This window comes from Bos javanicus, chromosome 5, assembly GCF_032452875.1.
Source record: "Bos javanicus breed banteng chromosome 5, ARS-OSU_banteng_1.0, whole genome shotgun sequence".
Taxonomy (NCBI): domain Eukaryota; kingdom Metazoa; phylum Chordata; class Mammalia; order Artiodactyla; family Bovidae; genus Bos; species Bos javanicus.
Window position 1 is genome coordinate 30,172,501 of NC_083872.1, and position 15,715 is coordinate 30,188,215.

Genomic DNA, 15,715 nt, shown 5'->3' on the forward strand with positions numbered 1-15,715 from the left:
AAAAATTAACATGAAACGAATCATAAAACAACAGGTAAGAGACGAAACTATAAAATTTCTAGAACTACAAAACATAGACAAAAATCTTTGAAACCTTGGGTTAGACAAACATTTCTTAGACAGAGTTCAAAAAACCACAAAGCTGTAAAAGAAAAAAATTGATAAACTGCACTTCATCAAAACTTAAAACTTCTGCTTTCTGTAATGTAGTCTGAAGCCAGGGAATGTGATACCTCTAGCTCTGTACTTATTTGTCAAGACTGTTTTGACTATTATGAGTCTTTTTGCCTCCAAACAAATTTTTAAATTATTTGTTCTAGGTCTGTGAAAAAAGCCACTGTAAATTGCCTTGGGTATTTTAACAGTATTAATTCTTTCAATCCCTGAGCACAGTATATCTTTCCATTGGTTTGTGTCATCCTCAGTTTCTTTCATCAGCATAGCTTTCTGAATCCAGCTCTTTTACCACTTTAGGTAGGTTTATTCCTAGGTTTTTATTCTTTTTTGATGCAATTGCAAACGGAATTGTTTTCTTAATTTCTCCTTCTGAGAGTTACTGTTACTTTATAAAAATGCAACAGATTTTTGTATATTAATTTTGTATTCTGCAACTTCACCATATTCATTGGTGAGCTCCAGTAATCTTTTGGTGGCATCATAAGGATTTTCTGTGTATAGTATCATGTCTTCTGCAAATAGTGACAGTTTTACTTTTTCCTTTCCAGTTTAGATTCTTTTTATTTCTTTTCCTTGTCTGAGAATATACAATAGAGAAAAGACAGTTTCTTCAATAGGTCATGCTTGAAAAACTGGACAGCTAAATGTAAACAATAAAATCAGAACATTTTCTCAAATCATATACAAAAATAAACTCAAAATGAATTAAAGACCTAAATGCAAGACCAGGAATCATAAAACTCCTAGAAGAAAACATATGCAGAACACTTTTTGGCAGAAATCACAGCAATATTTTTTTTTTTTTTGGATCTGTGACCTAAAGCAAAAGAAACAAGAACAAAAATAAATAAATGGGACCTAATTAAACTTAAAAGCTTTTGCACAGCAAAGAAAACCATCAATAAAACAATATACTGAATGGGAGAAAACATTTGCAAATGATATGACTCATAAGGGAATCATATCCAAAATATATAAACAGCTTATACAATTCAACATCAAAAAAATAAATCAATTTTTTAAAAAGGGCAGGGAAAAAAAAAAAAAGAAAAAAATAAAAAAAATAAAAAGGGCAGGAGACCTGAATAGACATTTTTCCAAAGAAGATATGCAGATGACCAACAGTGTATGAAAAGATGCTCAGCATCATTAATCATCAGAGAAACAGCAAATCAAAGCCACAATGAGATATCACCCCACACCTATCAGAATGGCTATTATCAAAAAGATCATAAATAACAAATGTTGGTGTTCTGGAGAAAAGTGAACACTTGAACACTGCTGGTAGGAATGTAAACTGGTACACCACTGTGGAAAACAGGATGGAGGTTCCTCAAAAAACTAGAAATAGAACTACCACATGACCCAGAAATTCCGCTCCTAGGTATATATTTAAAAAAAGATTACATTCTAACATTCATAGCAATTCATAGCAGCATTTACAATAGCCAAGATATGGAAGCAACCAAGTGCCCATCAGTTTTCATTCCAATCCTAAAGAAAGGAAATGCCAAAGAATGCTCAAACTACTGCACAGTTGCACTCACCTCACATGCTAGGAAAGTAATGCTCAAAATTCCCTAAGCCAGTCTTCAGCAATACGTGAACCGTGAACTTCCAGATGTTCAAGCTGGTTTTAGAAAAGGCAGAGGAACCAGAGATCAAATTGCCAATATCCGCTGGATCATCAAAAAAGCAAGAGAGTTCCAGAAAAACATCTATTTCTGCTTTATTGACTATGCCAAGGCCTTTGACTGTGTGGATCACAATAAACTATGGAAAATTCTGAAAGAGATGGGAATACCAGACCACCTGACCTGCCTCTTGAGAAACCTATATGCAAGTCAGGAAGCAACAGTTAGAACTGGACATGGAACAACAGACTGGTTCTAAATAGGAAAAGGAGTACATCAAGCCTGTATATTGCCACCCTGGTCATTTAACTTCTATGCAGAGTACATCATGAGAAACGCTGGGCTGGAGGAAGCACAAGCTGGAATCAAGATTGCCGGGAGAAATATCAATAACCTCAGATATGCAGATGACACCACCCTTATGGCAGAAAGTGAAGAAGAACTAAAGAACCTCTTGATGAAAGTGAAAGAGGAGAGTGAAAAGGTTGGCTTAAAGCTCAACATTCAGTGCTCGCTTTGGCAGCACATATACTAAAATTGGAACGATACAGAGAAGATTAGTATGGCCACTGCGCAAGGATGACATGCAAATTCGTGAAGCGTTCCATATTTTTGAAAGAAATCAAAGAGGACACTAATAGATGGAGAAATATACCATGTTCATGGATTGGAAGAATCAATATAGTGAAAATGAGTATACTACCCAAAGCAATTTATAGATTCAATGCAATCCCTATCAAGCTACCAATGGTATTCTTCACAGAGCTAGAACAAATAATTTCACAATTTGTATGGAAATACAAAAAACCTCGAATAGCCAAAGCTATCTTGAGAAAGAAGAATGGAACTGGAGGAATCAACCTACCTGACTTCAGGCTCTACTACAAAGCCACAGTCATCAAGACAGTATGGTACTGGCACAAAGACAGAAATATAGATCAATGGAACAAAATAGAAAGCCCAGAGATAAATCCACGCACATATGGACACCTTATCTTTGACAAAGGAGGCAAGAATATACAATGGATTAAAGACAATCTCTTTAACAAGTGGTGCTGGGAAAACTGGTCAACCACTTGTAAAAGAATGAAACTAGACCACTTTCTAACACCATACACAAAAATAAACTCAAAATGGATTAAAGATCTAAACGTAAGACCAGAAACTATAAAACTCCTAGAGGAGAACATAGGCAAAACACTCTCCGACATACATCACAGCAGGATCCTCTATGACCCACCTCCCAGAATATTGGAAATATAAAAGCAAAAATAAACAAATGGGACCTAATTAAACTTAAAAGCTTCTGCACAACAAAGGAAACTATTAGCAAGGTAAAAAGACAGCCCTCAGAATGGGAGAATAATAGCAAATGAAGCAACTGACAAACAACTAATCTCAAAAATATACAAGCAACTCCTACAGCTCAATTCCAGAAAAATAAATGACCCAATCAAAAAATGGGCCAAAGAACTAAATAGACATTTCTCCAAAGAAGATATACAGATGGCTAACAAACACATGAAAAGATGCTCAACATCACTCATTATCAGAGAAATGCAAATCAAAACCACTATGAGGTACCATTTCACGCCAGTCAGAATGGCTGCAATCCATAAGTCTACAAGCAATAAATGCTGGAGAGGGTGTGGAGAAAAGGGAACCCTCTTACACTGTTGGTGGGAATGCAAACTAGTACAGCCACTATGGAGAACAGTGTGGAGATTCCTTAAAAAACTGGAAATAGAACTGCCTTATGATCCAGCAATCCCACTGCTGGGCATACACACTGAGGAAACCAGAAGGGAAAGAGACATGTGTACCCCAATGTTCATCACAGCACTGTTTATAATAGCCAGGACATGAAAGCAACCTAGATGTCCATCAGCAGATGAATGGATAAGAAAGCAGTGGTACATATACACAATGGAGTATTACTCAGCCATTAAAAAGAATACATTTGAATCAGTTCTAATGAAGTGGATGAAACTGGAGCCTATTATACAGAGTGAAGTAAGCCAGAAAGAAAAACACCAATACAGTATACTAACACATATATATGGAATTTATAAAGATGGTAACAATAACCCTGTATACGAGACAGCAAAAGAGACACTGATGTATAGAACAGTCTTTTGGACTCTGTGGGAGAGGGAGAGGGTGGGATGATTTGGGAGAATGGCATTGAAACATGTATAATATCATATATGAAACAAGTCGCCAGTCCAGGTTCGATGCACGATACTGGATGCTTGGGGCTGATGCACTGGGACGACCCAGAGGGATGGTATGGGGAGGGAGGAGGGAGGAAGGTTCAGGATGGGGAACACATGTATACCTGTGGTGGATTCATTTCAATATTTGGCAAAACCAATACAATATTGTGAAAAAAAAAAAAAAAAGCTCAACATTCAGAAAACTAAGATCATGGCATCTGGTCCTATCACTTCATGGGAAATAGATGGGGAAACAGTGGCTAACTTTATTTTTCTGGGCTCCAAAATCACTACAGATGGTGACTGCAGCTATGAAATTAAAAGAGGCTTACTCCTTGGAAGAAAAGTTATGGCCAACCTAGACAGCATATTAAAAAGCAGAGACATTACTTTGCCAACAAAGGTCCGTCTAGTCAAAGCTATGGTTTTTCCAGTAGTCATGTATGGACGTGAGATCTGGACTATAAAGAAAGCTGAGTGCTGAAGAATTGATGCTTTTGAACTGTGGTGTTGGTGAAGACTCTTGAGAGTCCCTTGGACTGCAAAGAGATCCAACTAGTCAGTTCTAAAGGAAATCAGTCCTGAATATTCATTGGAAGGACTGATGCTGAAGCTGAAACTCCAGTACTTTGGGCACCTGATGTGAAGAGATGACTCATTGGAAAAGACCCTAATTCTATGGAAGATTGAAGGCAGGAGGAGAAGGGGATGACAGAGGATGAGATGGTTGGATGGCATCACCAATGCAACGGACATGAGTTTGGGTAGGCTCTGGGAGTTGGCGACGGACAGGGAAGCCTGGTGAGCTCCAGCTCATGGGGTTGCAAAGAGTCAGACATGACTGAGTGACTGAACTGAACAAAGTGTAGTTGGGCTATGCTTTCTTTAAAAATGGGGAAATTTTCAAGAGAGCTTAACCCTAGAGGATAGGAGGTAGTAGTCATCGATAAAACCAGAAAGATAAGCAGGGGCCAGTTTTTACCAGGTATTGAAAGACATATTAAGGAATTTGAAGTCTACTGTAGGAGAACTGGGGAGCCAATAAACGTTATGCCTTAAAGCATGGATTATCTACATCAGAATCACTTAAAAATCTTACTGAAAGTGCCTACTCCTATATTCTGCTCCAAACCTATTGAATCAAAATCACTGGGGTAAAGTCCTCAAATCTATGTTTTTTTAAACAACGATGGCAAGTAATTTCTTACACATATTGAAGTTTGTACAGTATAGTGTTTAAGGCCAGGGAATGATATGATCAGGTGAATATCAGGAAAGATAACCGGTGCAACATGAAGAACAGTTTAGAAGGTGGCAAAACTGGAGGCTAGGAGACACACTAGGTGACTGTTGGACTAGTTTAGGTAAGAGAAGTTGATGATCTTAACTAGGTTAGGACTGGAGTTTGAGAAAAGATGAATTGGAGAATTTGTGAATGTCAAATTATTTGGAAGATGAATTGTCAAGGCTTGACGATTTGCTGGAGTATGGAGATAACCTGTGAAACTGGATGAATGTCGGTGCTATTTCCTGATTTAGAGAATCCAGGAAAACTAGCAAATCCTGATGGGGTGATGGTGGAAGAGTAGAAAGCAAAAACCAAGTTCAACTGTGCACATGGGGACTTAAAAGGAGAGAGATCTAGTAGGCAGCTGGAGGATAGCTCCATAGTTGCTAAGGGAAATCTATTCATAAGATATAGCTATAGCAGAGGCAGATTTGCTGTGAAGCTGATGAAGTTAATCTTCAGGTCTCTTGCAAAGGCTCCTTTCATGGCTCTGAGACAAACCCTTAGAATTCTGTATTTGAAGAGCTATATCAATTTTCTTAAATTGTGTGAACTTACTTTTCTTAATTTCTTAATTTTCCAACTATGTAAAAAGCCTCAGAAAACCTTGAATCTTATTTCTGAGCTATATAGGTAAAAAATCATCAGCATATGGATGGTAACAAAGGATCCTGAAAAGGATGAGATTACCTTAGAAGAATATAGTAATAGAATAGAGTAAGAATATAGCATAGAATAGAGTAAGACACCTCAGAGGTCTTAATATGTTACATGTTATTTTCCAGGAGTAAATATTATTTTAAATTAGATATAAAGAAAAATCAGGGGACATTTTTAAATAAACAATGTAAAAAGTTTGTAGTCATATGATACACTATGATTTAATTGAAACTAAAAGCTTTGTATATTTATATTAAAATATTACTTAAATTTGCCTTTTTGGGTAGGCCAATAAGGAATCATTCTGATAACCATATATGAAAAAATTAAACTCTTGGAGATTTTTTTTCTAACTTTTAAAAGAAGGATGAAAACTTAAGAAATATTGTGGTTCTTATCTAAATACTTTTAGAATTGGATAAATATTTGCTAGTAATAGATAATATATATGTCATATATAATATATAGATAAGTGTATCATTTACTCTTTGCCTTAAAAAAATCTATTCTAGCTCAATCATTGGCCTTTTCTTCTTCATTCTTAAAAATTGTCAAGGAAAGGAAATCTTTAATAATGTTCCATAATCAGAAATCTCTTATGTCTAACCTAAATCTATGATTCTTATGAAGGAAGAGGACCATTTTTAAAAAATCAGCCTTATTATGTTTTACATACATTAAAATTCATCAGTTTTAAGTAACATTTCAATGTGGTTTTGACAATTGTGTACAGCAGTGTAACTATCATCACCATCCAGATATTTCTATTACCCTTTGTATTCAGTCTCCCCCACAGTCTCTTACCCCTGCCCCAGGCAACCACTGATCTGTTTTCTGTCTTAGTAGTTTTTAAAAAAATATTTATTTATTTGGCTGTGCCAGGTCTTAGTTGGGGCACGCAGAATCTTCGTTGCAGCATGGGAACCCTTAGTTGTGGTATGTGGCATCTAGTTCCCTGACCAGGAATTGAACTCAGTCCTCCTGCATTGGGAATGCAAAGTCTTAGCCACTGGACCACCAGGAAAATGCATGTCATTGCAATTTGACTTTACTAGAATTTTATGTTAAAGTTCATAGTCTTTTGTGTCTGTCTCTGGCTTCTTTCACTTAACATAATGCTTTTGATATTATCCATGTTCTCTCAGTAGTTCATTCCTTTTTAAAACTAAGTAGTATATTGCATTGTATGGATATATCACAATTTATTGATTCACTAGTTATTGGACATTTGTTATTTCTAGTTGGGGCCTATTATGAATAAAATTGCTATGAATGTTTACATATAAGTTAAATACCAGTCCATATTGACATTGGTTTTTATTTCTCTAGGGTAAATACTTAGAAGTGGGATTGCTTAGGAGTGAGTTGCATTCAGCATTGGTCCTTCCAATGAATATGCAGGACTGATTTATTTTAGGATTGACTGGTTGGATCTCCTTGCAGTCCAAGGGACTCTCAAGCGTCTTCTCCAACACCACAATTCAAAAGCCATCAATTCTTCAGCGCTCAGCTTTCTTTATAGTCCAACTCTCACATCCATACATGACCACTGGAAAAACCATACCCTAGACTAGACGAACCTTTGTTGTCAAAGTAATATCTCTGCTTTTTAATATGCTTTCTAGGTTGGTCATAACTTTTCTTCCAAGAAGCAAGGGTCTTTAATTTCATGGCTACAGTCACCATCTGCAGTGATTTTGGATTTCCCAAGAAAATAAAGTCTCTCACTGTTTCCCCATCTATTTCCCATGAAGTGAGGGACCAGATGCCATGATCTTAGTTTTCTGAATGTTGAGCTTTAAGCCAACTTTTTCACTCCCCTCTTTCATTTTCATCAAGAGGCTCTTTAGTTCTTCGCTTTCTGCCATAAGGGTGGTGTCATCTGCATATCTGAGGTTATTGATATTTCTCCTGGCAATCTTGATTCCAGCTTGTGCTTCCTCCAGCCCAGCATTTCTCATGATGTACTCTGCATAGAAGTTAAATAAGCAGGGTAACAATATACAGCCTTGACGTACTCCTTTCCCAATTTGGAACCAGTCTGTTGTTCCACGTCCAGTTCTAACTGTTGCTTCTTGACCTGCATACAGATTTCTCAGGAGGCAGGTAAGATGATCTGGTATTCCCATCTCTTTAGGAATTTCCCACAGTTTATTGTGGTCCACACAGTCAAAGGCTTTGGCGTAGTCAATAAAGCAGAAGTAGATGTTTTTCTGGAACTCTCTTGCTTTTTTGATGATCCAGTGGATGTTGGCATTTTGATCTCTGGTTCCTCTGCCTTTTCTAAATCCAACTTGAACATCTGGAAGTTCATGGTTCTTGTACTGTTGAAGCCTGGCTTGGAGAATTGTGAGCATTACTTTACCAGTGTGTGAGGTGAGTGCAATTGTGTGGTAGTTTGAGCATTCTTTGGCATTGCCTTTCTTTGGGACTGGAATGAAAACTGACCTTTTCCAGTCCTGTGGCCACTGCTGAGTTTTCCGAATTTGCTGGCATACTGAGTGCAGCACTTTCACAGCAGCATCTTTTAGGATTTGAAATAGGTGAACTGAAATTCCATCACCTCCACTAGCTTTGTTCATAGTAATGCTTCCTAAGGCCCACTTGACTTTGCATTCCAGAATATCTGGCTCTAGGTTGGTGATCACACCATCATGATTATCTGGGTCGAGAAGATCTTTTTTGTATAGTGCTTCTCCTGTCTATCTATCCTTTCAGTGAACCAACCAAACACATACCCCCCTGTCTTTCTTTATATGTATATATATTTATATTTACTTGGCTGTGCAAGGTCTTAGCTGCAGTATGCAGGATTTTTCATCTTTGTTGCAACATACAGGATCTTTAGTTGCAACATGCAAACTCCTAGCTGGGACATGTTGGACTCAGCTCTCTAATCAGGGATTGAACTTGGGCCCCCTGCACTGAACCACCAAGGAAGTCCCCCTCCAATCAATTTTCTTTTTAATATAATGTTGATAAATAGAATACATTTAATCCAGAGTATTTTTAAATGATTGACTTATTTTATTTCAGATACTGAATTGCAAGTGATGACAGTGCCAAATAATGACTTCAGGAAAATTTTCTAACAAATCTGCAACTACTCAAGATTTCCTTCCCACTATTGTACAAGCACCATTAGAATAAAATGCAATTAAGTTTGTTTTTGAATATTATCAAAGCCACAATCATCTAAAGTTAGGACAATAATGTATTAGAAATACACTCTGTTGTGGCTGACGTAACTTCTTTTAAAGCAACACATACCATTACCAATACAGCAGTTGATTCAGCTGTGCACTGGAGATAAATCACAAGGTGTTTTCTACAAAAGTGTAGATGTCTGATCAATTATAGCACTTATTTGGCATTCCCTTCTATAATATTTTTAAATATCTTCATATAATTTCTTTTGCAATATGGAATAAAGGATGGGCACAGTGAAGAACAGAAATGGTAAAGACCTAATATAAACAGAAGAAATTAAGAAGAGGTGGCAAGAATACACAGAAGAACTATACAAAAACGGTCTTAATGATCTGGATAACCATGGTGGTTTGGTCACTCACCTAGAGCCAGACTTCCTGGAGTGTGAAGTCAAGTGGGCCTTAGGAAGCATTACTACGAACAAAGCTAATGGAAGCAAATTTGGAAAACTCAGCAGTGGCCACAGGGCTGGAAAAGGTCAGTTTTCATTCCAATCCCAAAGAAGGCAATGCCAAAAAATGTTCAAATTACCCTACGATTTTCCTCATTTCACATACTAGTAAGTATTAGTTGTTTCATTGTGTCCAGCTCTTCGCAACCCCATGGACTATATATAGCCTGCCAGGCTCCTCTGTCCATGGGATTCTCCAGGCAAGAATACTGGCATTTCTTTCTCCAGGGGGTCTTCCCAACCCAGGGATTGAACCCTGGTCTTGTGTACTGGAGGCATATTCTTTACCATCCGAGCCAAGTAAGGTTATGCTAAAAAACTTCCAGATATACAAGTTGGGTTTAGAAAAGGCAGAGGAATCAGAGATCAAATTGCCAACATTGGTTGGATTATAGAAAAAGCAAAGGAATTCCAGAAAAACATCTACTTTTGCTTCATTTATTATGTGAAAGCCTTTGACTGTGTCGACCACAACAAACTGTGGAAAATTCTTAAGGAGATGGGAATACCAGGCTACCTTATCTGTCTCCCAAGAAATCTGAACACAAGTCAAGAAGCAACAGAACCCGATATGGAACAGCCGATCAGTTCAAAATTGGGAAAGAGTACTACAACAAGGCTGTATATTGTCACCCTGCTTATTTAACTTATTTTGCATATAAGTTACATTATGGGAAATGCCGGGCTGGATGAATCACAAGCTGCAATCAAGATTGCCAGAAGAAATATCAACAACCTCCAATATGCAGATGTTATCACTCTTAACGGCAGAAATTGAAGAGGAACTAAAGAGCCTCTTGATGAAAGTGAAAGAGGAGAGTGAAAAAGCTAGTTTGAAACTCAACAGTCAAAAAACTAAGATCATGGCATCCGGTCCCATCACTTCATGGTAAATAGACGGGGAAAAAAGTGGAAGCAGTGACAGACTTTATTTTCTTGGGCTCCAAAATCACTGAAGATGGTGACAGCAGCCACAAAATTAAAAGATGCTTGCTTCTTAGAAGGAAAGGTATGACAAACCTAGACAGTATATTAAAGAGCAGAGACATCTCTTTGCTGACAAAGGTCTGTCTAGTCAAAGCTATGGTTTTTCTAGTAGTCAGGTTCAGATGTGAGAGTTGGATCATAGGAAATGCTGAGCATGGAAGAATTGATGCTTTTGAACTGTGGTGTTGGGTAAGACTCTTGAATTTTCTTTGACTGCAAGGAGATCAAACCAGTTAATCCTAAAGGAACTTAATTCCTGAATATTCATTGGAAGGACTGATGAAGCTGAAGCTTCAGTACTCTGGCCATCTGATGTGAAGAGCCAACTCATTGGAAAAGATGCTGATGCTGGGAAAGATTGAAGGCAAAAGGAGAAGAGGGTGGCAAAGGATGAGATAGTTAGATAGCATCACTGACTCAATGGACATGAATTTGAGCAAACTCCAGGAGATAGTGGAAGACAGAGGAGACTGGTGTGCTGTAGTCCAGGGGGTTGCAAAGAGTCAGATAGGACTTAGTGACTGAGCAACAACTACTACTCTTGTGTTTTCATTTTCTTTGGATAAATACCCCAAAGTGGAATTGTTGTATCATAAAGTAGGTGTATTTTTAACCTTTTGAGAAATCTCCATACTATTTTCCACAGTGGTTGCATCAACTTCAGTTCAGTTCAGTTGCTCAGTTGTGTCCAACTCTTTGTGACCCCATGGACTGCAGCACAAGGCTTCCCCATCCATCACCAACTCCCAGAGCTTGCTCAAACTCATGTCTATTGAGTCGGTGATGCCATCCAACCATCTCATCCTCTGTCATCCCCTTCTCCTCCTGCCTTCAATCTTTCCCAGTATCAGGGTCTTTTCCAATGAGTCAGTTCTTAGCATCAGGTGGCCAAAGAACTGGACGTTCAACTTCAGCATCAGTCCTTCCAATGAATATTCAGGACTGATCTCCTTTAGGACTGACTGGTTGGATCTCCTTGTAGTCCAAGTGACTCTCAACATTTCCACTAACAGTTCACAAGTGTTCCCTTTCTCCACATCTCACCAGCACTTGTTATTTCTTGTCTTTTTGATATAGACATTCTACCACGTGTAAGGTGATATCTCATGTGGTTTCTGTTTGGACTTCTCGGAGTTCGGTCCTGGGTGTTCTTTGGAAGGAATGATGCTAAAGCTGAAACTCCAGTACTTTGGCCACCTCATGCGAAGAGTTGACTCATTGGAAAAGACTCTGATGCTGGGAGGGATTGGGGGCAGGAGGAGAAGGGGACGACAGAGGATGAGATGGCTGGATGGCATCACCGACTCGATGGACGTGAGTTTGAGTGAACTCTGGGAGTTGGTGATGGACAGGGAGTTCTGGCATGCTGCAGTTCATGGGGTTGCAAAGAGTCAGACACGACTGAGAGACTGAACTAAACTAAACTGAACTGAATGATTAATGCTGTGCATCTTTTTATGAACCTGTTTACCTTCTGTATGTCTTATATTGAAAAGTGTGTATTCAAAGCTTCAACCTATTTTTAACTGACCTTTATTTGCTATTGAGTTGTATGAGTTTTTTTTATACATTTCGGGTATTACTTCATTATTAGATGTATATTATCTCCCATTCAGTAAGTTGCCTTTTCATTTTGTTGATGGTCTCCTTAGCTGTGTAGAAGCTTTTTAGTATGATGTAGTCCTATTTATTTTTGATTTTGTGGCTTTTGCTTTTGGTGTTAGATTAAAAAAATCATCAACAGACCTATGTCAAGGAGCTTACTGTCTTTGTTTTTTCTTCTGGGAGTTTTATGGCTTCAGGTTTTACATTCAAGTCTTTAATGTCTTTGAATTAATTTTTGTTTATGGTGTAAGACAGTTTCCTCAACACCATTTACTAAAGAGATAATCCTTTCCCCATTACATATTACTGGAACCTTTGTCATAAGTTGAAAGTTAAGTCACTCAGTCGTGTCCGACTCTTTTCAACCCCGTGGACTGTAGCCCACCAGGCTCCTCCGTCCATGGGATTCTCCAGGCAAGAATACTGGAGTGGGTTGCCATTTCCTTCTCCAGAGGATCTTCCTGACCCAGGGATCGAACCCAGGTCTCCCGCATTAGAGGCAGACGCTTTAACCTCTGAGCCACCAGGGAAGCCGTTGTCATAAGTTAATTGATCATATATGCATGGGTTTATTTCTGGGTTCTTTATTCTGTTCCATTGATCTACATGTCTATTTTTAGGCCAATGCCATATTGTTTTAATTATAAAAGATTTATAATATAAAGTCAGGGAGTATGATGTCTCCAGCTTTGTTCTTGTTTCTCAAGATTACTTTGGCTATTCAGTTGTGGGTTTTTCTTTGTTTGTTTGTTTGTTTTGGTTTTGGTGTGGTTCCATTCAAACTTAAGGAGTACTTCCATTCCTTTGAAAAATGCCATTGGGAATTTGACAAGGATCGCACTGAGTCTCTAGATTGCTTTGGATTGTATGGACATTTTAAGAATATTGATTTTTCCAATCCACGAGCCCAGAATATGTTTCCATTTGTCTGTGTCTTCTTCCATTTCTTTCATTAATGTTTTATAGTTTTCAATATATAGATTTTCCACCTCCTTGATTAAATTTATTCCTAAGTATTTTATTCTTTTTGATGCAGTTGTAAATGGGATTATTTTCTTCATTTCTCTTTCTGATATTCCATTGCCAGTGTACAGAACTGCAATAGGCTTTGTGTGTTGATTTTGTAGCTTGTAACTTTACTGAACATATTTATTAGTTCTAGTACTTTTTTAATGGAGTCTTTGGCATGAATTTTAAACTAAAATACTGTGTCTATACCTGTACTTTCAGTGTGACTTGCTATTTCTTGACTATCTACTATCAGTTTTCATTCTTTTTCCAATAATATCTCACAATAATCAGACTATGAATAAATGCTTAATTACAATTCATTTCAGCAAACAAGATGCTCACGTCACTGCCAAAGAAGTGTAGTTCAGACATGGATGCTGACTGATATTTTTGGTTTCAGTTCAGTTCAGTCACTCAGTCGTGTCCGACTCTTTGCAACCCCACGGACTACAGTATGCCAGACCTCTCTGTCCATCATCAACTCCCGGCGTTTACTCAAACTCACGTCCACTGAATCATTGATGCCATCCAACCACCTCATTCTCTGTCATCCCCTTCTCCTCCTGCCTTCAATCTTTCCCAGCATCAGGCTCTTTTCAAATGAGTCAGTTTTTCACATCAGGTGGCCAAAGTATTGGAGTTTCAGCTTCAACATCAGTCTTTCCAATGAATATTCAGGACTGATTTCCTTTAGGATTAACTAGTTGGATCTCCTTGCTGTCCAAGGGACTCTCAAGAGTGTTCTCCAACACCACAGCTCAAAAGCATCAATTCTTCAGTGCTCAGCTTTCTTTATAGTCCAACTCTCACATCCATACATGACTACTGGAAAAACCATAGCTTTGACTAGACGGACCTTTGTTGGCAATGTCTCTGCTTTTTAATATGCTGTCTAGGCATGCTGCGATTCATGGGGTCACAAAGAATTGGACACGACTGAGCAACTGAGCTGAACTGAACTAGGTTGGTCCTAACTTTTCTTCCAAGGAGCAAGCATCTTTTAATTTCATGGCTGCAGTCATCATCTGCAGTGATTTTGGAACCCAAGAAAATAAAGTCTCTCACTGCTTCCCCATCTATTTCCCATGAAGTGATGGGACCAGATGCCACGATCTTAGTTTTCTGAATGTTGAGTTTTAAGCCAATTTTTTCACTCTTCTCTTTCATTTTCATCAAGAGGCTCTTTAGTACTTCTTCGCTTTCTGTCATAAGGGTGGTGTCTTCTGCATGTCTGAGGTTATTGATATTTCTCCCGGCAATCCTGATTTCAGCTTGTGCTTCCTCCAGCCCAGCGTTTCTCATGATGTACTCTGCATAGAAGTTAAATAAGCAGGGTAACAATATACAGCCTTGACGTACTCCTTTCCCAATTTGGAACCAGTCTGCTGTTCCATGTCCAGTTCTAATTGTTGCTTCTTGACCTGCATACAGATTTCTCAGGAGGCAGGTCAGGTGGTCTGGTATTCCCATCTTTTTTAGGAATTTTCCACAGTTTGTTGTGGTCCACACAGTCAAAGGCTTTGGCGTAGTCAAGAAAGCAGAAGTAGATGTTTTTCTGGAACTCTCTTGCTTTTTTGATGATCCAGCAGATGTTGGCAATTTGATCTCTGGTTCCTCTGCCTTTTCTAAATCCAGCTTGAACATCTGGAAGTTCACAGTTCTTGTATTGTTGAAGCCTGGCTTGGAGAATTTTGAGCATCACTTTGCCAGGGTGTGAGATGAGTGCAATTGTGCGGTAGTTTGAGCATTCTTTGGCATTGCCTTTCTTTGGGATTGGAATGAAAACCGACCTTTTTTGTTTTACTCAGTAGTAAGACAAAAGAAAAACAGTGAACTTCACTGTTGGGAGCTTCATTCATATATCAATGACATGAGCAACTTCTTTATGGAACTGGATAATAACTTATGAATACTGGAAAAATACTTAAAACTTTTTGTGCTACTCAAAATGTCAAGGCCACAGATTTGATACACTGTTAAGTATTAATATTTTCTCCATTAGCCTACTGCTTGTTTTGTAAATAAAGCACTATCAGAACATAATTATGCCCTCTTTTAGTGTAAAAGTTGAGTAGTTGTGACAAAGTTGTGTACTGGAAGGCCTTAATATTTACTAATAAGCTGTTTACAGAAAAAATTGCCTACAGTTGGGCTAGAAAATGAATACAAGAAGAAACCAAGTCCTTGTTTGTAGTATTTGCCAATTTCCATGTGTAAATACTCCTATTGCAGCCAATTTCATGCTACAAATGTGACAAACACACAAGCTTGAATAGTTGGGAAGAAACACATACAATGTTATATATTTCCATCCTACAGATACAGTAGACAATGTTTAGAGTTATTAGTAAAGTGAAGTAAAGAAAAGTGACATTTTCGGCATTTATTACCTCTTAACATACTTGTTAGTTTATATAATTTGACTTTTAATAGTGGTTATGCTTAACAACTAACTCATAAAAATCCCTCCAAATAC

At 38.0% G+C, this 15,715-nt stretch overlaps 1 non-coding gene across 1 annotated transcript; it reads left to right on the plus strand.

Annotated features, from left to right (window-relative positions):
* The first annotated feature begins 2,318 nt into the window (after positions 1 to 2,318).
* LOC133249040 (U6 spliceosomal RNA) lies at positions 2,319 to 2,425 on the plus strand. Its single transcript, XR_009736847.1, has one exon. It is a non-coding gene; the product is annotated as a U6 spliceosomal RNA (small nuclear RNA).
* Positions 2,426 to 15,715: the final 13,290 nt, after the last annotated feature.